The 24,034-nt window shown below is 41.6% G+C and overlaps 1 protein-coding gene across 1 annotated transcript in view; it reads left to right on the top strand.

Moving 5' to 3' along the window:
* The window catches only part of LOC117466695 (PTB domain-containing engulfment adapter protein 1-like), a 62,716-nt gene that overhangs the window by 9,268 nt on the left and 29,414 nt on the right, over nucleotides 1-24,034 (top strand).

Genomic DNA, 24,034 nt, shown 5'->3' with positions numbered 1-24,034 from the left:
TCTTAGGATTTAGCAGCCCGGTATATATTACAGTTATTAAAGATGGCATATGTATATAAAGTATATATTGCACATAAAGCACATATTGCACATACTGTAGTTTGACGGTATTTAACAGCAGCAAGTTACACAATTTACAAAATACAAGATACATACCTTGTAACAGTAACAAGGGTTTAGCAGCCAGGTATAAATTACACAGTTATTAACGGCATATATATATTGATTTAGTGGCCAGGTATAAATTACGCAGTTATTAATGGCATATATATATATATATTGCACATATCGCACATATTGCACAAAGTTGGTTTGTATTTAGCAGCAAGGGGTGTTATAGTCTATGTTGTGGTGTGTGTAGGAGGGTCTACTAGGGGCAGTGCTGGTTGTAAAGTCTGACCGCTGCAGGAAGGAAGGACCTGCGGTATCTCTCCGTGTGACAGGTGGGGTGCAGCAGCCTGTCACTGAAGGTGCTGCACAGTGAGGACAGGGTGTCCTGGAGGGGGTGGGACATATTGTCCAGCAGGGAGGACAGCTTGGCAAAAAAAATGGCTGATGCCACAACAGAGTCAAAGAAGGTCTGAAGGAGTGCCCCCTGCACCCAGAAAGACCTCAGTCTCCTCAGCAGAAAGAGTCTGCTCTGTTTCTTCTTGTACAGAGCAGCAGCATTATCAGTCCAGTCCAGTTTATTTTTCAGATGAACACCCAGGTATTTGTAAGATTTCACAATCTCAATGTCCGCTCCCTGGATGTTCACTGGTGTCGGGGGGGAGTGTTGGCGCCGTCTGAAATCCACCACCAGTTCCTTGGTCTTCGCTTCGTTGAGCTGGAGGTGGTTCCTCTGGCACCAGAGGGTGAAGTCCTGCGTCAGCTCCCTGTACTCCCTGCCGTCCTCGTTGGTGATGAGGCCAACGATGGCGGAGTCGTCAGAGAACTTCTGCAGGTGACAGGTTGCAGTGTTGTGGGTGAAGTCTGCAGTGTGGAGGGTGAAGAGAAACGGTGCCAGCACCGTCCCCTGGGGGGCCCCCGTATTGCGGATGATGGTGTCTGATTGACACTCCCTGGTCCTCACGTACTGTGGGCGGTTGGTGAGGTAGTCCAGGATCCAGGAGGTGAGGTGGTGATCCACCCCCGAGAGCTGCAGCTTGTCCCCCAGGAGTGGGGGCTGGATGGTGTTGAAGGCACTGGAGAAATCAAAGAACATGATCCTCACAGTGCCCCCCCCCAGCCTTCTCCAGGTGGGAGAGGGACCTCTGCAGCAGGTAGATGACGGCGCCATCCACCCCGATGGCAGGCTGGTAGTCGAACTGCAGCGGGTCCATTGATGGTCCCAAAAAATGTATCAGTAACATACCCTTAGAAAGGCAATGCATACCTTTCCAATCTGTCGCCTGGCAACATACGGCACTAGAAGCTGCCACAGATCAGTCAGTCAAGTCAAGGCTGTGCATCTAGTTGGCAACTATTATGTGAGGGGGGGCGGGAGAGTGTGCTCCCACTTAGACGACCAGCTAATAGAGTTGTAAAGTTCCGGGATTACCTTGTTAATTTGAAGCCCCGTGCAATTCATTAATTTGGCAGGACAATAATCTCTTCACACTTGAAAGCTCCAAAAGAAATAAATGGTGTGAGGTTTGTGTTTATTATTCTGGCTGATTAGATGATTTTATTATTTGGATAAATATGACATACTGGGTGACTTCAAAGGCTGTATCACTGACACTGGATCGCAATAAAAACAGCCCAAAGGGAAATGATTATGTTCCATAAAATGTGTGCAGAACTGTCAAAACAAGCAGAAAAACATGCCACGTGTTCACATGTTGGACATGTAAGGTGGTTGTGCAACGCTGCAGAGTGTTGAGGTGACCCTGCCAGACTGCAGCAGAAAGGATATTTGGGAGTGCAGTTTGCAGAACAGCTTGAAGTGTTTACCACCATCTGTCCTGCTCCCTCTGGTGCTGATCAACAGACCTGGAGGAGCCCTGGACGGTGCTGGGGAAAGTGTCCCGGCCCAGATGCTGCAACTGGCCTGATGATGTTACCCAATCAACTCACCAAGATGGTGATCATGGAGGGCGCATAGTCCCTTCACACCTCATTTACCATTTCCACTTGATTGCGCATGATGGAAATGGCCCTAGTCCATTTTTGTCTATGTGAATTCTAGATACCCATGCTGTAAATCTGCCTGTGGCTATATTGTGGGGGCATTTTGAAAAAAGGTAATTGTGGCTTAAAGTAGGCCACATCTTAAAGTTGGCTCTGGAAGCAGACAGATAATAAGAGCCCCTGCAGCAAGGAAGTAGAGTTAACGATACAGTACAGTATACAGTTCTCTCTATACTTGGTATGCATGTCTTTGCAAATTAAGGAGCTGAACCCATTCACCCCTCTGCCATAAAAGTGTGTTGAAGCCTTTTTTTACAAACAGGACAACAGTTATCTGAACTCCATGCTTCATTATCATTTCTAAACCCCACCAGATGCCTGACCCTAAGGCTTCTCTCTACATTTCTGTTGTTACAGTCAGTCTATAGTAAATGGTTTCAAAAGGTCAACAAAAGATAGCTTTTTCTCCCAGAACGATATAGACAGATTTTTTACTTCAAAGCATGTGCCAAAATATACAAAATATCTGGGAGCGTTCACGTGCATGCCTGGTATATTTAGCTACTGGCATGTATGCTCAGTGGACCTCAGTATTTGTTCCTTTCGCCATTACAAAGTGGCTGTTGATGAGGAGATTAAAATGATTTTAATTGAACAATGTGAACAAAGGCCTTTAAATGAGGTTTGGTTTTTGAACTAGCTGGTATCTCGAACTGGACGATAAGAAGATGCTATAATTGCTCCTCTGGGCAGGACTTTGAATCATTAGAATAGATTTAGACGAGCCTGGTAGATTGTTTCTTTCAAAGATTTGATTCCTTAGAAAACATGAATTTTCAGTTTCTTCCCAAATTTGACTTCGTGGATGAAACGTTTTACGTCAGTCAGAAACATAATTTGACGTTTTGTTTGCATCTGACAACCTCCCCCCTGAATAATAGTTGACTTTCTCGTAGAGATTTCACATTCGACTAATTTATTTATGCTGTGTCTTTTCCGTTAACGAAGCAAATAAAAGTTAAAGGTCCCATGTCATGGCCATTTCCACTGATCATATTCCATTGTTGAGGTCTACTAGAATAGATTTATACTGTGCAATTTTCCAAACTCACATTGGTTTCTCATACAGCATCTCTGTAAACTACGTGTATTCACTCTCTCCACTAAACGGCTCGCTGCAGCTCTTGCCCCCCCCTCCCTGTGAGCCCAGTGTGCTCCGATTGGTCGGGACCAGTCGGGTCGTTGTGAATCGCGCTGAGCTCCGTGGAGGTGTGATTTCCTTGTTCACCAAAGCAGAGACGCGCACCATCTCCCCCGGCTTCATCACCATGCCTACCACAATCATCCAAACCAAAACAATCTGCAAACTGATATCTGCTGGGTCCAGGCTCAAGGGCGTATGGCACTCTCAACTCTTTCCAGGACATGCCCGGGCCCTGCCTGCCAGTAGCTTTGCCGATATCTGTGTTGATAGGTAATAGATTAAGAGCGGTGAATGATCTTAGATACAGGAAGCACTCAAATGTTTGTGTGAGTTTATCTAATTTAGCAGTGATTCCATGTCAGCCACAGCTTGTTACAAAAAACATGACTGATAGTGTGTTTAACGAACTTAAACTAGCTTTATTAAATGTCAGGTCTTTGGCAGGAAAAACATTTTTAATCAATGATTTTATCACTGAGCACAATCTTGATTTTATGTTTTTAACAGAAACTTGGATTGAACAAAATAACAGTGCAGCTGTTCTTATCGAATCAACCCCTCCCAACTTTAGTTTTATGAGTCAGGAAAGAATGCATAAGAAAGGGGGTGGAGTTGCTATTATGTTCAATGATTCCCTTCAATGCAGGAAGACATTGTATGGGAACTTTGCTTCTTTTGAATATGTGGCCCTTCAGCTGAAATGCTCCTCTCGAGCTCTGTTCCTAAATATCTATAGGCCACCCAAATACTGTGCAAGCTTTTTTGATGACCTTACTGAACTGCTGTCTATAGTGTGTATTGACTTTGACCGTCTAGTCATTGTTGGTGATTTTAACATCCATGTTGACAACCCCCAGGACAGAGGGGCTAAAGAACTGTTTTGTGTTCTTGATAGCTATGGACTGACTCAGCATGTGACGGAGCCCACGCACAATAAGGGGCACACTCTGGACTTAATTATCTCAAAGGGTCTGAATATCTCTAAGGTTGTGGTGACTGATGTTGCGCTCTCTGATCATTCCTGTGTTTTCTTTGAGAGCTCTATTTCTGTTCACACAAGTGTTCAAAAAGAGGTAACCACAAAGCGATGTTTAACTGAAAATACTAGGGAAATGTTTACTCAGAATTTTTCTTCCACACTTGCCCCTGCTAACACCTCAGTAAATGAGCTAGTAGATCATTTTAATTCAAAAATTAAAAATGTTATAGATGCCATTGCTCCAATTAAGGTAAAGGAAGTGACTGGGAAGAAAATATCTCCATGGAGAAAGGCCATGACCGTTAAAACAGAAAAAAGAGAATGTCGAAAAGCTGAACGCAGGTGGCGAAAAACAAATCTCCAGGTTCACTTTGAAATTTATAAAGAGAGACTTGGCCTTTATAATTTGGAATTGAAAAACGCACGACAATCATTCTTCTCTGACATCATTACCAAAAACAAAAACAACGCACGTGCCTTGTTTGCTACCGTCGACAGACTAACTAACCCCCCAGTGTCAGTAGCCTCTGCATTTCTATCCACCAGGGCGTGCAATGATTTTGCCTCCTTTTTCACTGACAAAATTCAGAAAATCAGACAAGCAGTCAGTGCCTCTGCATCAGGAACAGCAAATGTGTTGTCTCTGTGTCCACTTAACATCAATTCAGACATCATGACACAATTCCATCAGATTAATGATAAAAACCTAGAGGACATTATACAACTTCTGAAATCCTCCTCCTGCTGCCTTGATATTATTCCAACAGGATTTTTCAAAGATGTTTTGCCTTGCATGGCCTCAGAACTACTTCATATAGTAAACAAATCTCTTCACTCAGGTATTTTTCCACAGGCCCTGAAAACTGCAGTCATTAAACCACTCTTATAAGAATAATCTAGATGCTTCAGTAATGAACAATTACAGGCCCATATCAAACCTGCCATTTCTAGGTAAAATCATTGAAAAAGTTGTTTCTCAATAGTTGAGTAATTTCTTGCATTTAAATGGTTGTTTCGATGTGTTCCAGTCAGGCTTTCGTCCAAACCACAGCACTGAGACTGCTCTTGTAAGGTCTTTAACGACATCCACTTAAACACAGACAGTGGCAGAACTTCAGTGTTAGTATTATTAGATCTCAGTGCTGCGTTTGACACTGTTGACCACAGCATATTACTGGACCGACTGGAAAACTGGGTGGGACTTTCGGAAACAGTTCTAAATTGGTTTAAATCCTACTTAAAGGACATAAACAACTTTGTTTCTATCGGTAAATACACATCTGAGTTGACAAATATGACATGTGGGGTTCCTCAAGGCTCCATCTTGGGGCCTCTTCTCTTTAACATCTACATGCTACCACTGGCTCAGATAATGAAGAACAACAAAATAAGTTACCATAGCTATGCAGATGACACACAAATTTACGTAACAATTTCACCAGGAGACTATGCTCCAATTCAAACACTGAGTAAGTGCATTGAACAAATCAATGACTGGATGTGTCAGAACTTTCTCCAATTAAACAAAGATAAAACTGAGGTAATGGTTTTTAGAGCCAAGGCAGAACGTTTAAAAGTTAGCGCTGAGCTTCAGTGTGCAATGTTCAAACCAACAGATAAAGCCAGAAATCTAGGTGTAGTCATGGACTCTGACCTGAGTTTCAACAGTCACATTAAAACAGTTACTAAATCAGCCTACTATCACCTAAAGAACATATCTAGGATTAAAAGACTAATGTCACAGCAGGATTTGGAAAAACGTGTCCATGCCTTTATCTTCAGTAGACTCGACTACTGCAATGGTGTCTTCACAGGTCTCACTAAAAAATCTATTAGAAAGCTGCAGCTGATTCAGAACGCCGCTGCTCGAGTCCTCACTAACACTAAGAAAGTGGATCACATCACTCCTGTTCTGAAGTCTTTACACTGGCTTCCTGTGTGTCAAAGAATAGATTTCAAAATACTGCTGCTGGTTTATAAAGCACTGAATGGTTTAGGCCCAAAATACATTACTGACCTCCTGCTAAACTATGAACCATCCAGATCTCTCAGGTCTTCAGGGACTGGTCAGCTTTCTGTCCCCAGAGTCAGAACTAACCATGGTAAAGCAGCGTTCAGTTATTATGCTCCAAATATCTGGAACAAACTCCCAGAAACCTGCAGGTCCGCAAATCCAGGCTGAAGACTTTTCTTTTTGTCGCTGCTTTTATTTGAAATATTCATATCTTAAACTGCACTGTAACTTTTATCCATGTACTTTTTCTTGTAATGTTTAATTGAACTATTTATATTTTAGACTGCACTGTAACTTTTATCCATGTATTTTTTTCTTAATGTTTATTTGATTAGCTTTTCTTTTTTAATGCTTAATGTCTTTCATTTTTTTTTTTTTTTTTTTTGTAAAGCACTTTGAATTCCCTTGCGTTGAAAAGTGCTCTATAAATAAACTTGCCTTGCCTTGCCTTGCCTTGTTTAGCGATACACAGCGAAACACAGCCAAACTCACCCTGAGCACACACAAAGTCACAGCCGAAGTAAAAACAATAAGTGTGGCTTGATATTGAGTAAGAAAAAGGTTGATAAACGATGTGAGAATGGATCTGCAGAGAGGATTTCGCTGCGATCCCAACTGTCTGTTATCAGCCTGCAGCCAGAGAGGAGAAATCAGCTGAGCTGCATGCACTGAGTGTGTGAGGAAGTCCGTGGATTGGTCAATTTGGACCAATCAGCGGGGGCTTAACGTAACGGCTCCGCGGACGTAACGTAACGGCTCCACGGATTGGTCCATTTCGTTCCGGGGACAACATGACATCATGATGTCCCCGGAAGAATCAAATGGACAGTGACGTATCTCCAACGAGGCGTTTTGGGGAGGTATTTTCTGTGTTAGAGTTTTACTCGCTACAGGGTGTACTTTGAGGGTTTTGACTCTGCAGACCGTTTACATGCATACAAACCTTCATAACACACAAGGGGACGGGCAATAACCGGAAAAGCATGACATGTCACCTTTAAAGATGTTGGCCTTTTTTCACAATATCTCCCTATTTTGCAAATAATTTGATGGATAATCATATACTTCCAAGTTACTGTCACAAGTACAGTGAGAAATTCAATCAAAATTGACCAATTGAAAACCACAGATGCTTGACATTTGAATGTACACCCATCAATCAATGTTTGTAGTGATCATACATTTTTCATGAAAAAGAAAGTATGGAACACTCAATCTTATTTTTATGCCAATAATATCAAATAAGCTCTTTTTTTCATATTCGACCGAAGGACACCAGGAAGGTTAATACATGTACCACTATTTATTTAATTGAGTTAATTAGGCAATATGTATTTATTTGGTTCCCCAACCGATAGCCTTGCTAGCTAGCTAACAAGAGCTATCATAACTTTTGGTGAGGGCACAGCAGCTGTGTGCGATTTGAGACGACACTACCCAGTGGAAATGTGCACACTGCACCGGTATTTAACCTGTTAAGCCCCTGTCACACTCTCCCGAAATTGACACCAGGTGGACACACGATAACGTGAGCGGTGGCAAAATCTTTGGCATGCCAAAAAATTGCCGAAAGACCTTGCGAAGGTTCATTTTCGTGTTGAATTTGTGTGTCCATGTTGCCCTTCGTAAGGCAATTGTGAGGGCATCTTGTCAAATCGTGTCATCTTCGTCTTTACTTCGTGTGATCATCAGTGCCATCGGGCATTTTTCGCTTCACAAAGACAATACGAAGGAAACAAGAACACTCTAAAAACAAATGCCTTGGCTCAACAAAGAAAATCAACGCAACAGTTTGCATCGATGTTTATTGAGTTAAGACGACTTCTAATGAAATTGTCTTAAAGCAACAAAGTTATTTGACTGTTATCCTCTACAGTCAGAGGTGTTTTTAATTACCACTTACTTAATAATTGGTAGCATAAACACAAGTTTTGAAGTTGATTACTCAAAATATTAAGTTGTTCCGACTAGTTTTACCACATGATTTAAAAATAATTTCAAGTTGTATGTACTTAATTACCCTCATTGTGAACACATGTTTTTAAGTTGACAACCATTTAAAGATTCAATCGTTTTTTTTCTTAGCTTTTTCATGTTTTTGACTTTTAAGAAATTAATTGATTCCACAACAAAAGTATTCGGCAATTCACTTTTTATTTTGAACTGCAGTTGTTTATTTAAACACATGATGTTTCAATCAGGAGATAATTCATTGCGTTTGAACATGTATTGACACATGCCACATGCCTATGATAAGGTGCATGAACACCTGAAATCACAGCTGACTGCAGGAGAGAGGAGAACCATGTTATAGTGTGGCTGCAGCTCGTTGATTGGCTGCTGGAGAATGAGGTGAAATGTAATAGGTTAAAGAGAACGCCTGTGATGAGCTGATTATATGCAGCTGCGGAGTGAATGTATGTACACCCAGTCTTCCTGAAAGAACTTGCGCTGAGCTTCATTTCAATCTTGAACAAAAAGATAAATAACACAAATTTAAATTGCCCCATAAATAATAAATAAACACATTAGCCATATTTCCATGGGACATGGGGACACAGCAAATACATGCTGCCATCACATCGAAGTCAGAGGCCTTTGCATATTTAAAACCAGTGGCAGATATCTAACATCTGTAAAGTCTTTGTAAAGCTACAGAAACAAACTCTCAATGGCCACCAGTCTGCAGATCACACACATACATTTCACAAGAGATGTAACAAAGACGTTTGCACTGCCGACAGTCGTTATTTCAAACAGTATGAACACATTTAACGCAGAATGCTCTTTCATTTGTTTCCCTCGACCACGATGGTTGCCATGGTATGGTCAGACCCTGGGTGGACCGGTCACTGATGAAGGCGATATTCATGTCCTTTTGAAGCACATTAAATAATAGGTTAGCGCATCAGAGATAATGAATTAGGTAATTGCATACTTTTTAAACTGTCACTCTTAGCGAATTCAGAGCCATTATTACCAGCTGCTAAAGCAACGCTGGTGTTGTTTTCACCTATTGAGTCTGCATGTGTGTCGTCATGGCAACGTGGTCCTGAAGACACACAGAGATGCTTTTGAGTACTTTGCCTAGTGTTTAAATACATGTGGACAGATTTAGTCAATCACAACGTGCACGTTTTAGTGTCCCTTCTCATCTGTTAGCAGGTTCCATACAATATGTGAACTGGTTAAGAGAAGAGCAGAAGCCACTTCTCACATGCTACACAACCCTTTTCCCGTGCCATCGCTGTCAACACCTATCCATGCTGAACGTTGCTAAGATACTATTGTTTGGGGTGTGGCCAAAAGTGCAATATGCTTCAAAATGTAACTGACAGAGCAGTGCTTTTGTCCTGTGTTTTTACACTGTGCCGTGGATTTTATTTTTATTTCAAGATTTTTAATTACGTGGCTAAACTCCTTGAAAAGGTCCTCTTCCTTTTCTCCAAGGTGCACGACAAGGCAGCGGATGGCTATAGTTCTCTGCGTACTTCAATTGTATTGTGCTAATTTTGAAAAAGGAAAAAGAGAAATTACCTAAATGAATATATTCTGAATGGGTGACTAACAACAACTTGCATTTCAAGGACAACTCTAAATAACGATCCTACCTCAAGAAGCATCCTTGATCTGCTTCACGAGATTCATTTTGAATAAAAAGCGATATCACTATAGTAAGCAAAGTATTTTTACACTCACAGTAGCCTCTATACTTTGTATCCTCTCACAGAACTATTCACAGTTCAAAGGCTGCTAGTTTTGGTCAAACAGCAGTTTGCCTATAGAGTGCAACTACAAGGCCATCTGCTGTATTTGAAAGACAAAAGAAGACACTCACCTTAAAATGTCCTTTGTATATTTCTATTTGTCTTAACTGTGGGAACTTGTCCCAGCATGTTAAGTGGGAGTGGACTTGAAATCCTTAACTCAAGGTGTAGAACAATGAAGTTATCAAGCCGATTGCATTACTTACTACAACTTGAATTTTGTTTTGAGTCAATTAACGCAGAAATCAGGGTTCAAATTACACACAATATTCAGTTGATGTAATTACCAACATTATTACGTCAACACAACTTATAAATTAATATTTGCAACTTAAAATGTTTATCTAAATCAATTATCTCACATTTTTAACTTGCAACCATGCATTTCATTAAGTGGAGGTGAAAGGTCGCTTTAATTCGTTTTTAGAGTGAAGCTGCCCGATTGTCTTAGGAATGCAACACGACTGCGTGAAGCCGTCGTGTAGCCATTGTATTATAGTACGATGTAGGGGTGTAACGGGTCACAGAAGTCACGGGTCGGTTTGGGGGCCACGGTTCGGTACGGGTTCGGTACAACAAGGAAAAGCAGAAACAAGTCCCAAATGCATAATTTTTTTTGCTGTTATTTATTTTTAACAGTCGTGCAAGTTTTGGTATGAAAATAAGGAACTCTAACATTTGGAATCATTAACTGTATTACACAGTTACAAACACAAACAGTAACACACACACTCAGATGGCCATATTATTTATAATGGCTGATGTCAAACTAAAAGGTTCAATAAGCTGAACAACTAAAAAGAATGTCTTAAAAATATTCAATAAATAATAAGAAAGTGTTTCAATCACAATCAATAAAAGGCAATACAGAACTGTATAACATCTCCTGATGTCAAAATATAAAATAAATACAATGATAAATATAAAACAAAATAAAATGTGTACCTTTAGGAGCAATGTCTAACATGTGTAATTAACTTGTGAGTGTGTGAGCATTATGCCTACATAAAGGTACTCAAGCTTTACTCTATTTTCAAGTTGTTCTTCAGAAAGATGAGTTTGTCCACGTTGTCAGCAGTGAGGGCAGATCTGTTGGCGGTAACTATGTCCCCTGCCGTCGAGAAAACCCTCTCGCTGGGGACTGAGACTGACTCGGATGTGATTGAGCATGGTTGACGTGTTACCACTAGCATACCGCACCGCCTTCTGGAAGGAGTTTTGCCAGCTCCTCGGCGCCACCGTCAGCTTGTCTTCCGGTTATCACCCGCAGTCCAACGGTCAGACAGAGCGCCTGAACCAAGACCTCGAAACATGCCTCAGGTGCCTCGTGTCCCAGAGGCAGACCGCTTGGAGCGATCACCTTACCTGGGTAGAGTATGCCCACAACACTCTCCCCTCGGCTGCCACGGGTCTGTCCCCTTTCCAGTGTGCTAACGGGTACCAGCCTCCTCTCTTCCCTGCTAATGAGGAAGAAGGTCTCAGTTGGTTTGGTGTCCTCTGCTTACTTTTAATACTTGTAAATACAACTTTTGGCCCGTAATTTATTTCCCTCATTGTAGCGACCAGAGAGGGGGGGGGGGGATATATCCAGTCTGATGTTACGTTATTATGAGAGTGCTCTGTTTGATTCTGAAATGGTAAATATATATGTGTGTGTCCGCATCTGTAGCCTGTTATCGTCTCATTATACCGCACTGTGAATGAATCAAAGTAAATATATAAGTCATCATGAACACATCTGTCCATCAGACAGAGGGCTGCTGAGCCTCCTGTCATCATCAATGGACGTCTCTTTAAAATGACCGCTCGGAGGAGAGGAGTTCTCATTTCTCTAACCGCCTGCTGCTTCCCCTCCTCTCTCCTCGGCTCCCCTCCTCTCTCCTCGGCTCCCCTCCTCTCTCCTCGGCTCCCCTCCTCTCTCCTCGGCTCCCCTCCTCTCTCCTCGGCTCCCCTCCTCGACTCCTCCGCTCGCATCTCCTGTGGGCGGGACTAAGTCTCGAGGAGGGGAGTCGAGGAGGGGAGTTAGAGAAATGAGAAAGGGCCCTTGTCTCATTCCAGGTCCCTTTACTTCCTGCTCTGGTTCCTTTTCCCGCCATCGGCAGCGTCTGCCCCGCCCCTGATTGTTTCCACCTGTGCCCACTTACCGCATGTATATACTGTCCTGTCTCCCCTTGTTAGTTGTCGGTTCGTCGTGTTCATCGCTCCAAGAAGCCAGATCCAAGCCATTGCTTAAAGAGATTCAGTGTTTTGCCTTTTTTCCTCCATGAGAGCGCTTTACTTTTGTCAGTATGTTATTTCCTCTAAAAAAGAGTGATTTTGTTTTTTGCAATAAAGATTATTTTTCTTCAAACCTTGTTTGTCTCTGGGTCGTGCATTTGAGTCGTCCAAGCTATTGAGTCAAGGTTCTTAACACACTGTACGGGGCCAACACGGCAAATACGTCTTACCGTTGCTGTTTTCTGATCAAAAGCTGTGTTCTATGGCATTAAAACGCATAAAAACGCTGCTGAAGGTTAATCCAATGTGTCTGTGTCCTTTTGAAATGATTACTGATAATCCATCTTCATATGCGTGGCTGTAACTGTCAACATAGAGTTCAACATGTGTGAAAAAGTAGTTTGTCTTCTTAATGTGTTGCACCTGTCACACGTGCCTCTGCTCCTCTTGGCTGTGCGAGTGAAGCCTGTCTCTGGCGGACGGCCCACCCCCCTGATTTACCTCCCTCGTTATCTTTGTAGCTGGCTGTGTTCTGTGGCCTGATCACACCGAGCAGGTAATGCCAATAGGGATTGTGATCATTGTTATCCACAGTATTTATTGCTCCGTGCTCTCAGACGTGACTTGCACGGAATAGTTGGACAGCATTCTGGTGAGCCACAGAGCAGCAGTTTAGAGAACAGAACTCAGGCTAGAAAAGTGCACTTACTGGACTTATTGGACTGCAGATCTCCCCGGCTAATGTTCTTTCTCCATCATAACATTCTGCATGTGGTATTTATCTGCAGATGCTCGACTTCAAAATGAGACCAAACGTTTCTATTGATGACGGATATTTAGCCACATTGAAGGCCAAACATTTTCCAGCAACAGACTAGCTAAGGCTTGTTTTGTCCTCGCCCTGGAAATGAACATTGTTTAAGCAAAGGGGACAGTGCAGATAAAGACTAACTAAAACAGTAGACTAACATATTTAATAAAGAGGCAAGTACAGGTTAATAAAAAACGTATTAAATAAGCACACATCCAAAGTAGAAAAGATTAGTAGCAGCATTATCAGAAGTAAATGAATGTATAAAAGTAATGAAGTAGCAGCCAGTAAAAACAGTAGTAAAAAGTATATATTGCACAATGTTATTTTGTTTTAGTTGATCCTATAAAGCCCCTACCGGGAGTGAACAGGACAGAAGAGCGCACAGTCACTGATGGTATAATGAAACAGCTCATCAGCATACAGTCAACAATTAGCACAATACATATCAGGTGCATGGTTCCATGTGAATATAATAGCATGTGCCTATAAGTGAAGCAACCATAGGGCAAGTGGAGGGCTTCCCCAGGGCCCACTCTAGCAGGGGCCCCCTACTGAGCCCCCATATTTGGACCTCAGGTTTATATTACAGCTAAAGTTAGAAGATGTAGCAGCCACCTCACTATTGGATAGAACGATAAAGCAGCCCAAAAAAGACAATGTTCTGAACCGACACATACTGTACACAAACTAACAAAAAGGAAGACAAATATCAAACTTCAAAAATGATTCAGCAGAGCACTAAGGCATTATTGGAAATGTATTGATCTTTGCCCTTTGTGGGTTGTTTTTTTAATCTAGCTAGGCTGGCAAATGGAGAAAGAGTACACATCGGGTGCATTCAAAAGCAAGGAGCAGGAGGGTAAGATAAGTGTAATTGCATCCTGTGCTCCTCTTACATTTGAGTTCATGAAGTCTGAGGCTTAAACATTTACAAGACAAAGTGGTTTTCACCATGAAGTGGAGGCGGATGTTTTAAAGAAGTGAATGTTGTGGAGGTTATCTACAAATGATCAACAGTGCTGAGTTGGAAAGTCTTGGTTCGTGCAATTAAGGTGTTAAGGACGGTGAAGTTCAAAGGCATTTGTTTTTTTTCATTCTCATCGATGTGATATTTTTTTTTCATATTTGGCACATATTGTACCCACTTATACTTGGATAAGCCGGTTAGAACTGTTTGGACAAAAGCCAAGGTCTTGTTGGGACATAATGATATGACAATTTCCCCAAAAGGTTTAGTAGGCTAAAATAATGAAGTGATGACATGGAAGTATAATACAACTTATAAAACGGACAAATCAAGCAATCTGATTGGTTCTTAGCCGTGATATAATGAGCGTATATCACGGGTAGAATTGTAGTTACTTTTCACAACAAGTCAGTATCCCTCCGCGCCTGAGAAAAGCTACAACCGTTACAACTGTTACATTACGTCCGTTATGAAACTAACTAACTAACAAAGTTTAAGATGGAAACATGTAAGCCATAATGTGCAGCAAGGACTTATTGACCGTTGTTAAGGATGCTCACATCTGCAGAAAGAAGTCTGGTCATTTTAACTGTATACAGTTTGGGCTGAAAAGCAAACTGGGACAAGAAAACAGCGGAGAACTAACGGGGCAGAAACCCTCCTTTTTACGCAACGGTCGTGAGCTATTGCTTATTTGACCAATTAGCTGAGGCATACCGCCACAAGATGGAAAACCTGAGGAACAATATTCTGTGATATTTTAAATGACATGGAATTGTCAAAATAAATATAATGGTCTTAATAAGACATCCAAAAGACAAAACCCCCAACCCTATTTGTATTCTGTTATTTGACCTATTATATCTGTAAATATACAACAGTGGATGAATGTTGGTTTGCTGATTGTTGGTTCAGTTGCCATCTAGGGTGTGCCGCAACATTTAAGGGATAATTTGCAGACCCTGACTCAAACTCGTACTAAGTAAATCGATCATTTGACACAACATATTGATATTAACATGTTTGTACTGATTGAAGAACTTTCTTTACGAAAGAAAATAGAACATCCCACTGAATAGCATCAGTTGGAACTGTGTTCCCGTTGGTGTTTACTTCTATCTTATCTTATCTCTGGTGTGGAGCTCTTTGTGTCTTTAACGTCTTTCCTCCCTTTGCACTGCTTTCTTGTCCTTGTATGAAAAATGAAAACTCAAAACATATTCTATAATGTTTTCTGAAGGGAAGGACAACATTTGTTTTGTTCAGCCAAAGCTGATGTTACATTGAAAGGATTTGCTGAACTAAGCCTTTCAAAAAGAATCCTAAATAAATCCCACATAGTCCCTCGACCTCAAAGAAGGAGAATCTTTGTGGAGTAACAATAAGAACAAATAAAATGTTGGATGAAGGTGGCATTAAAACATTTTTATAATAAAATGTAATGTCTGATGCAGTGCTATTACATACAAAGGGTTAACGAATAGTTGTAACAGTTAAGATAACCTACGTTGTAAATGTATTATCTTTTCGATGTACACTCGGCATCTATTGCACGTCTGTCCGTCCTGGGAGAGGGATCCCTCCTCTGTTGCTCTCCCTGAGGTTTCTCCCATGTTCCCTTTAAACTGGGTTTTCTCTGGAAGTTTTTCCTTGTACGATGTGAGGGTCTAAGGACAGAGGGTCTAAGGACAGAGGGTGTCGTATCGTCATCCTGATATTCTGTACACACTGTGAAGACCACTGAGACAAATGTAACATTTGTGATATTGGGCTATATAAATAAACATTGATTGATTGATTGACTGACTGACTGACTGACTGACTGACTGACTGACTGACTGACTGACTGACTGACTGACTGACTGACTGACTGACTGACTGACTGACTGACAATGAGAAATTGCTCCATGTCCAGTTACAATGTCCCGGTGATGTATTAAAGAAACTCCCAGACTTATTAATTATATGAATGATTGGAAGCACGCACACAAACTGAAGCCACAGTGTGTGTTTTTCTGAGCTGGAGAAATCCTGTTTAATTTCATCGAGGTCAGTGCAGTGTGCTGCATCATATCTGAGCTAATTGACTGCAGTAATACATATTTCACAATCCTGTCACAGCAACAGATGGAGGCTGGTGATAAAGCATGGTAGAGCAGAAGAATATCCCAGAAATGACAATCCAATTTGCTGTGATTAGACACGAGGCGGGGACAGTGCACCCGTCGACATTCTATAACAGCTGATATTCTCTTTTGTCATATCTCTCCTGTGCTCTCCTTCCTCTACCAATAACAGAACAAACTCAATGTATAGTGTTTCCGTATTGAACATAGGGTTACGGTTTAACTTGCTTTGTTCCCCCTGATATATTGTAATGTGTGCTTGTCTTACTTTTTAAATGTTATATATTTATATATATTATATTTAACATAGTCATTGTGAGTCTATCATTATGTTGTGTTTCAACTAAACAAAAATAATACTACAAAATAGATTTCCTACTTTGTTTCCTCACTTTTGAACAATGGCCTTATTTCAGAACTCCCAGAATCTCTATGTCAATGATGGCTAGTGAAACCGCGCCAACTCAAAAGTGATTGGACGGATCATTCGGGTATGGTCATGGACACTTGGGCTGCGGCCACACGAGGACGAAAACGGTCGTTTGCGTTACTGTTTAGTGTCATATAGACCGTTCGGCCACACGAGGACGACCGAATACGGCACTAAACGACTGAGGAAACGATAGCGGGTCCCAAGGTGGATAGAACGGCATACGCAGTGCTCTGGGGGTCCAACGGCTCCGTGTGTACGCCCTATACGATCATTTTCTGATAATGATGAGGCAATAGCCCCACCTCTCCCCACCTCTGCTGCTCACCCCCGCGTCAAAGTAAACTGCACACTGAATTCAGATTATTTATCTTTCTCTCGATATGGACCTAAACGCGAGTGAAGTCTAATCTGACAGGACGGAGACACGCAGCTCTGCTCACCTGCAGCTCCTCCCGCTGCAGCAACACACACACTTCAAGTCAGATCATCACCCTTAGCTATTTTAATTACCTCTCAAACTCCCTAAACTAGTTATAAATATGTTTATTTTTACTGTCGGCCGGGTCACTCATTACTGGATCAGATGCTGCATGAGACAGACTGACGCTGTCCGAAGAGAGGGAGGAAAAAGAGAGGCTCCGTGTATTTTATCATTATATTATATAGAGTCGTTATTCATTTGTTTTAAAGCTCAATAAATAACAAAGACGACCTTTGACCGGCACTTTTATAATTTTGTCCGGAAGATTTCAACTTTAATACACGTTGACTGGCGAAAAACTCTGCCCGGTTCCCTCGGCCCCCACCGCGGAGAATAAACAGAAGGGCAACCATGACAACCATGCTTCTTCGCTGCTTTTGTGGAGGAAGTTACAGCGCCACGTACAGGCTCGGCATATGTACTGCAGCTTCTCCAGCGGTTGGAGCTAAACGGAGCGGTCTCGTGTGGACAGACACTATCCGGATAACTATTGCGTGTGGACGGAAGCTTTTTTGCGATTGCGTTTGCGTTAATCCTATGCGTTTAGCCGTTTTCGTCCTCGTGTGGCCGCAGCCTTATTCATAAAAAATGGTGACATTGATATCATTTTAAAACAGTTTTTTATTAAGGTCAGATGTCCTCTATCCATCATTGTGAGGGAATCAACAGAACACGCTCATACAGAAAATGAGATGGCTCGAGGGATACACAGGCCTTTTAATTTCCTCGCGGCCTTGTAAGCTTTGATGCTGGACAATATAAATGCGTCTGAATGATGCTCCAGAAATGTACCCTGCTCAAGAAGTAATGAATGGTTAGCAATATGATTGGAAACCAGATACATTCATAGTGGGGTTTGTTCACTAAATGTAATTAAGGCATGCATTATTGGAAGGACACTTTGATGTTAAAGGAGAGTTTGGTGCTTTATAGTACGTGTCATTGCCTGAATGTCGTTTTGCTGCTTTACAAATCCATGTGTCCACGATCCTTGAGCGTTTCTTCTCTTGCCTCTGTGTAATCCGTATTAGCCTTGAATGGACCAGAATTATTTATAGCAGTTGATCTCCCCATTACATTGATTGAACCCTTCTTAGCGTAATGAAGAAGTGGCTTTATATGAACTCACAGGAGAAATCACATTTGCATTAATCCAGACAGAAACCCTGGCTACCATCCTCGACCTTGTGATATTCACTTGTTACTGTCAGAGAGGTTCAGTCCAGTCAGGCTGTATATGCATACTACAGCGTTGTTGTTTCATGGTGTGACGACAGTGCAGCCCAGAAGCTTGCCCCGTTAATAAGACTTGAACTCCCATGAAAACATGCCTCGTCAACCTTTGGAGGGGGTTTTAAAATATTGACAATAAGCTTTGTTCACCATTCATTTCAATGTTTTCGGTATCTTTATCAATGTGTATACAACGAGGCTCTTAGTTAGTGACGGTTCACTTTAACACTTGATGGACGTTGAGAAGACTTTATCCCATGTAGCCTGCCGTGCCCTGCTTTTGATGTAATGCTTACACATGTGTGAATGTATACAGTTATTCAAGTCTAATCTTTGCATATTGACTGAAACAGATAGTACAATACTCTGCAGAAAACTGAGCCCTGCTTTGGTTTTGATGTTTGGTTTTGTTACCAATGTGCAGGTGTGATCAGAATGTTATTACGTATCAGATTTGCTGACATGATGCAGCAGGATACAGTGTATATTTTGTATTGCATTGAATTTCACAAGCACTGACCATGCACAACTTTCTTCTGAGAGGCTCGCTGTCGCTGTGCATGTTTTACTGTTTATGTCAAACAGTTGTTGACAAAATAGGAACACTTATTTAGCAAAACTGCTGTTTTTCTGACCAACTGCTTATACATTTGTTTGTGAATTGGCTGTTCTCATGTGTGCAGGTCGGATGAAGAACGAAGTGCCTCACTCTGCAGAGTGTACTGTGCCGTGCTGTAGTTGTGATGTTTGCTTTGATACCTGTGTGGAGGATTGATGTGGTCATTACCATATATCAATTTGCTGACATAAAGCAAGTACCCCTGCTTTTATTTATTTGCGGCAAGGATTGAAATAGTAGGGAGCTTGTGGTAAATCCCCAGGTTTACTGTAAGTGTAAATGATAACACTGTGTGACCTGGACTAAACTCAATATTTAGGATTGACCGGTACTTTGGAAGATACGACTTCACCTCCTGTTCCCTGGGCGCTGTATACAAGCTACGCACTGCTTCTAATAATGATATATGTGGACAATACATTTCGGTGTACATGTATATGTGTGTGACGATTGAGGAATTCATTTAAATCCTCTATTTCCATTCCACTGTCACTGTTTCGATTTGTACTATTTATGTCAAACATAGTTGACATATGGAACTAGATGGATATTTATTTCCCCTGACAGTTTGAAATGCTTCACCTCAAAGTAAGACATGTCCTATTTGGCATCAGTTCAGTGCGGTCCTGTCCCCTCGCTCTGAGCCGCTCTAAAGTTGTCTCTGCTGATGGAGAGCTGTGCATACCCAGCACATTCATTGTGTGTCATTGATTGAGCGCTGCAGTGAATGAAACTATTGCCTGCCCACCTCTGGAGACCCTATAGAAACGAGTGTGTACTTATAGGGCAGCACTCAAGCTCTATGGGAGCTGAGCTGGGAGAATATTAAAGAGGGCAGACCACAACACTTATTCATTGAAAAATATATTGTTTTACATACAGTAGGGTTGTTAATGTTGTTTTATCAGTAGTAGTAGTAGTAGTAGTAGTAGTAGTAGTAGTAGTAGTAGTAGTAGTTATGTAAACTATATGTTACCCTTTATCTGTATCTGTTTTTTTACAAGAACTGCACAGACGAAAAGACAATACATAGACTATAACTAAATAAACGTGTTTTAATGTTGGTGGTTACTTTGGAGTATGCCAAACACTTTTTTCGTAGGCAATTGTTTTAAAAAATGTCGCTGCTTTGAAAACATCTTGTTGGCCATTTTTCTTTTTAATTAAATGATTTTCAGTAAGATATTATCTGACCGTACAATATTTTAGGTGAAAAGGGATATGCATGAGAGCATATGAGGAGCAATGTAACAGACAATATGGAGCCTGGGTAGGAGGTCATATAATAACTACTGTTTCTGAGATAATAGTCCCCAAGGACCCACATTGCTTAACCTTCCAAGGTTGGATCAACCTCCTCACATACACCGCTGGTTAGCATGTATAATGCATGTAGCTTGCTCGGCACATTCTCTTGTTCAGCCACAACGGTCCTTCGGGAGCATATCTTGTTGACTGTGAAGCCCCTTTATCACCTCAGTGCCTGGATCCACAGTGGAATGTGAGATAACGGGAAATAACAACTGTTAGCTTGTAGATAAGGAGAGATTGTTAGTGGTAAAGATCTGCTAGATCGAAACATCAATACATTCACAAATTACTTGTCTCTTTTCCCAAGAATACCACGATACAAAGGCTTGGTAGGCCGTGCAGTTTCTGCACTATACAATGTGTTGTTTATTTAAAAAGGAGTAATTTCCATCATTTTTGGTTTCTGAGTCATAGCTTGGAGAAACGTTATATCTTGTAATATTCCATCGATGTGAGCTGCCCAACGCTGCATGTGAACAGAGTGACCTATTGCAGCATTCCTTCTCAGAGCCTCTTTCATTAGCCAAACAACACAAATGCTGTTGTTTGTCCTATGAAAAAAACACGCACCTCTGCTCTGTGCAATTAGAGAAATATATCTTTGAGAATCATTGTAGATTCTATTCCACAGACTTGCTAATACATATTATATATATATATATATATATATGTATTTAGTAAGTCATTTATTTTCAGAGTTGTGCACAAATGGGACCCGGCTCCAGGGGCTCACAAGACACTGCAAACTTAACAAGCTGGAGCAATAACACAAGCAACAAATACATAAATTATAATACGCCTCCATGCATTTCAAATAAAGTCAAACCATTTATAAACAATATGAATACAATCCGTCTCCGCAGCTACTAAACATAACATCTGAAGCACAGCAGTGCCTGAAACAAATCAGACACAAAGCGACCTCCTACGCATTGGGGGGAATTAAAACAACTGAGCCAGGTGAAACTCTGGTGTGAACAGGTAATGGAGTCTGCATTCATCCGACAGAACTACGTTTCTATGTTCCACTGCCGAGGGCAATACACCACATCTCAACTAAAGACACACTTCTGTGTATTGCTCAGGTTCATGGGGACAAAGAGCTCTGGATGGTGAATACACAATATCAACTCTCAAAAGTCATGGAGTTACAGAAACTTCTTAACTTGCATTCTTTCTCCTGGCCAGCAGGGGGTTGCTCCACTGGTTGTAAAAATAAGTCAGATTGTATAGAAGTCTATGAAAAAATGACCCTACTTCACACACTTCATTTGACTGCCTCAGTAACTATTTCCTGACAAGTTTATGATCTAATTTGCTATAGTTGAAAGTCTTTGTCCTTGCGTTATGATGTTAATTTAGTAAATGATGGTCCAATTTGGAGTGAGCTAGATGATAGAGCCGGGTTTAGGACATTGTGTGCCCGTGATTGACAGGTTGCTACAACACAGTATCGCCTCGTTTGGGTTTTAAGTTATTCAAAGGTCATTGTAACATTTTGGTTGCCTAAAAATAAATGTTGCCTTTTGCTTCACTTCTGGTTCCAAGGAACATAGTTGGGAAAACAATGTAATGACAACATGCATTATGGGTGATATCACAGTAACCACATCCTCTTCTTAAAAACAATCTATAATTAGTCTTACTGATTTTTATTGTCAGGATCAGAAATGTTGAAATGTTCAGAAACTGCAAAACATATGAAATGGGAAAGATGACGTCAGCTATATCTAGTAACAGTAGTTGCTGGAGGGTGACAGCATAAAGGACATGTGACCTTTATGCTGTCACGTCCTTACTGGTCCCGCAGGAGACACAAATCTGTCAGAAACAATGCCACCCTGTCTCCAGAGACCTGCCTGCAGTACGATACAGAGAGGACTCGACACTTCTCAGACTGTCATCCCGTGAATTGTCCCTCATCTCCATCCAACACCTGACAACCTTCAGCTGCCACCTCATCCTCACGCCTCAACAGTTACTCTTCACGTTGTGCAACCCAGACAGCACTTGTACCAATCTTGGCGCGCTCACGTACATGCCAGTTTATGCAGCAAAGTGAGAGAAATAAGTTTGCCCTCCCCACCAACCCTCCTTCTTTTAATCAGTACAGTGTGTGCTGACGCCTTGGGAAAAGTGTCAGCCTACCTGCCATGCCGCCGTGTCAGCCCTCACCACTCTCCACCTTCCTCATTTTGGAATTTACAGCTTATACCCCTCCTTAGCGCTACAAGAGAGGAGGAGATGCATCATCCTTCCATCAACTTGAATTCAAGAGCATATTGATTGCACCGTGGAGGAGACGGTTGCAAGGTGCAAGCAAGGGATAATCTCATTGCGCAGCTGTTCAATTCAAAATGTGTACAATGTGAGTAGTGGAAAGTAGGGATCGACCGATATGGCTTTTTCAAGGCCGATACCGATACCGATTATTAGTAATCAAGGAGACCGATAACCGATATTTGGAACCGATATACATTTGCAGTAAAAAAAAAATCTTGGTGTCAAAATGTAGAATAACACAAACTCCAACACAACTCAACACAACTTCTTTGAAATGCATTTAAGCATAGCCTATATTATGTTTAATTAACTTTTAAACATCTTACAACTGGTTTCCTCTCTGTGCCCTTTTCTTTAGTGCAGCCATCTGCTATGAGTTAGAGAGAGAGACAAGAAGTGGGGCTGCAGGCTGACATGCTTAACTAACAATAATGCTTGATTTATTATATCAAACCAATGCCTGTCTGTCTAGCATAAAATCCCAATAAGCTGCTAGCAACTGCAAAACACTATGCTAGCTAATGTTTTGCAAACTATTAAAAGTGAGGCTATTACAGTAGACCTAACGTTAGTCTAGTAGCCTCACTTCTAATATTTTGCTAAACATTTGCTAATGAGCTTCACATATCAACCTGAAAAACTGCGAGGCTCCACTCGCAGCCCCTCCCCCCCCCACCACAGTTACTCCGCTGCGAGACGCTGCACGCACCCCAACTCTGACTGACTTCCCGCATCCCTGTGTAACTGGGAAACTGATAGAATTGGATCATAAGATCGTGGTGTTTTTGCAACTTCAGCATAGGGGATAGGGATGTTTATTGAACTTCGGTTTAACACATGTATGGCTCTGCCGCTCAGCGCTGCTACTTGCTTCAGTCTGTGTCTGCGTTCTTTCGCACCTGCCTGTAATCTGAGAAGGTCCCGCCTCTCTGGCTCCCGCCCGGAAAATCTTCAGTAATAGCCTATCAGATAGCGCTGTGGGCGGGACATTGCTCGTGTACACAGAGTGGTGACTGCAGCCAGAGAAACGGCCGCATCAGAGCCAAAGTTTTATCGGTAATTTGTTTAAAAAAAGGCTGATACCGATAAGCGGTCAAATGCGGAATATCGGCCCCGATAATCGGCCAAGCCGATTATCGGTCGACCCCTAGTGGAAAGGATCCGAAGTGTGCTAGTGGTACTGTATTCTTATTTCCTGCCATTAATTGGACTTCGGTGGAATTGAACACGACAAGCATTGGTTTCCTTGTAAATAATATGACGGCTAATCCAAATATAAGCAATCACAATTAAGCAAATGCAGGGCACTAAATGAACACTAATTAGAAGAGACTTGGAATTCATTATGCCACTTAGCCAACAACATCAGTGTAAACAAAGGTGTTAGCGTTAGCAGAGGACACGACCAAGTTGTTTCACATCGTCAAGGCTTGATTCTGCGACCGACCTACAGGAGCACCCAAGGTCACGGGTC

This window comes from Pseudochaenichthys georgianus, chromosome 21, assembly GCF_902827115.2.
Source record: "Pseudochaenichthys georgianus chromosome 21, fPseGeo1.2, whole genome shotgun sequence".
NCBI classification, from domain to species: domain Eukaryota; kingdom Metazoa; phylum Chordata; class Actinopteri; order Perciformes; family Channichthyidae; genus Pseudochaenichthys; species Pseudochaenichthys georgianus.
This window is presented reverse-complemented; position numbering and strand designations above follow the sequence as displayed.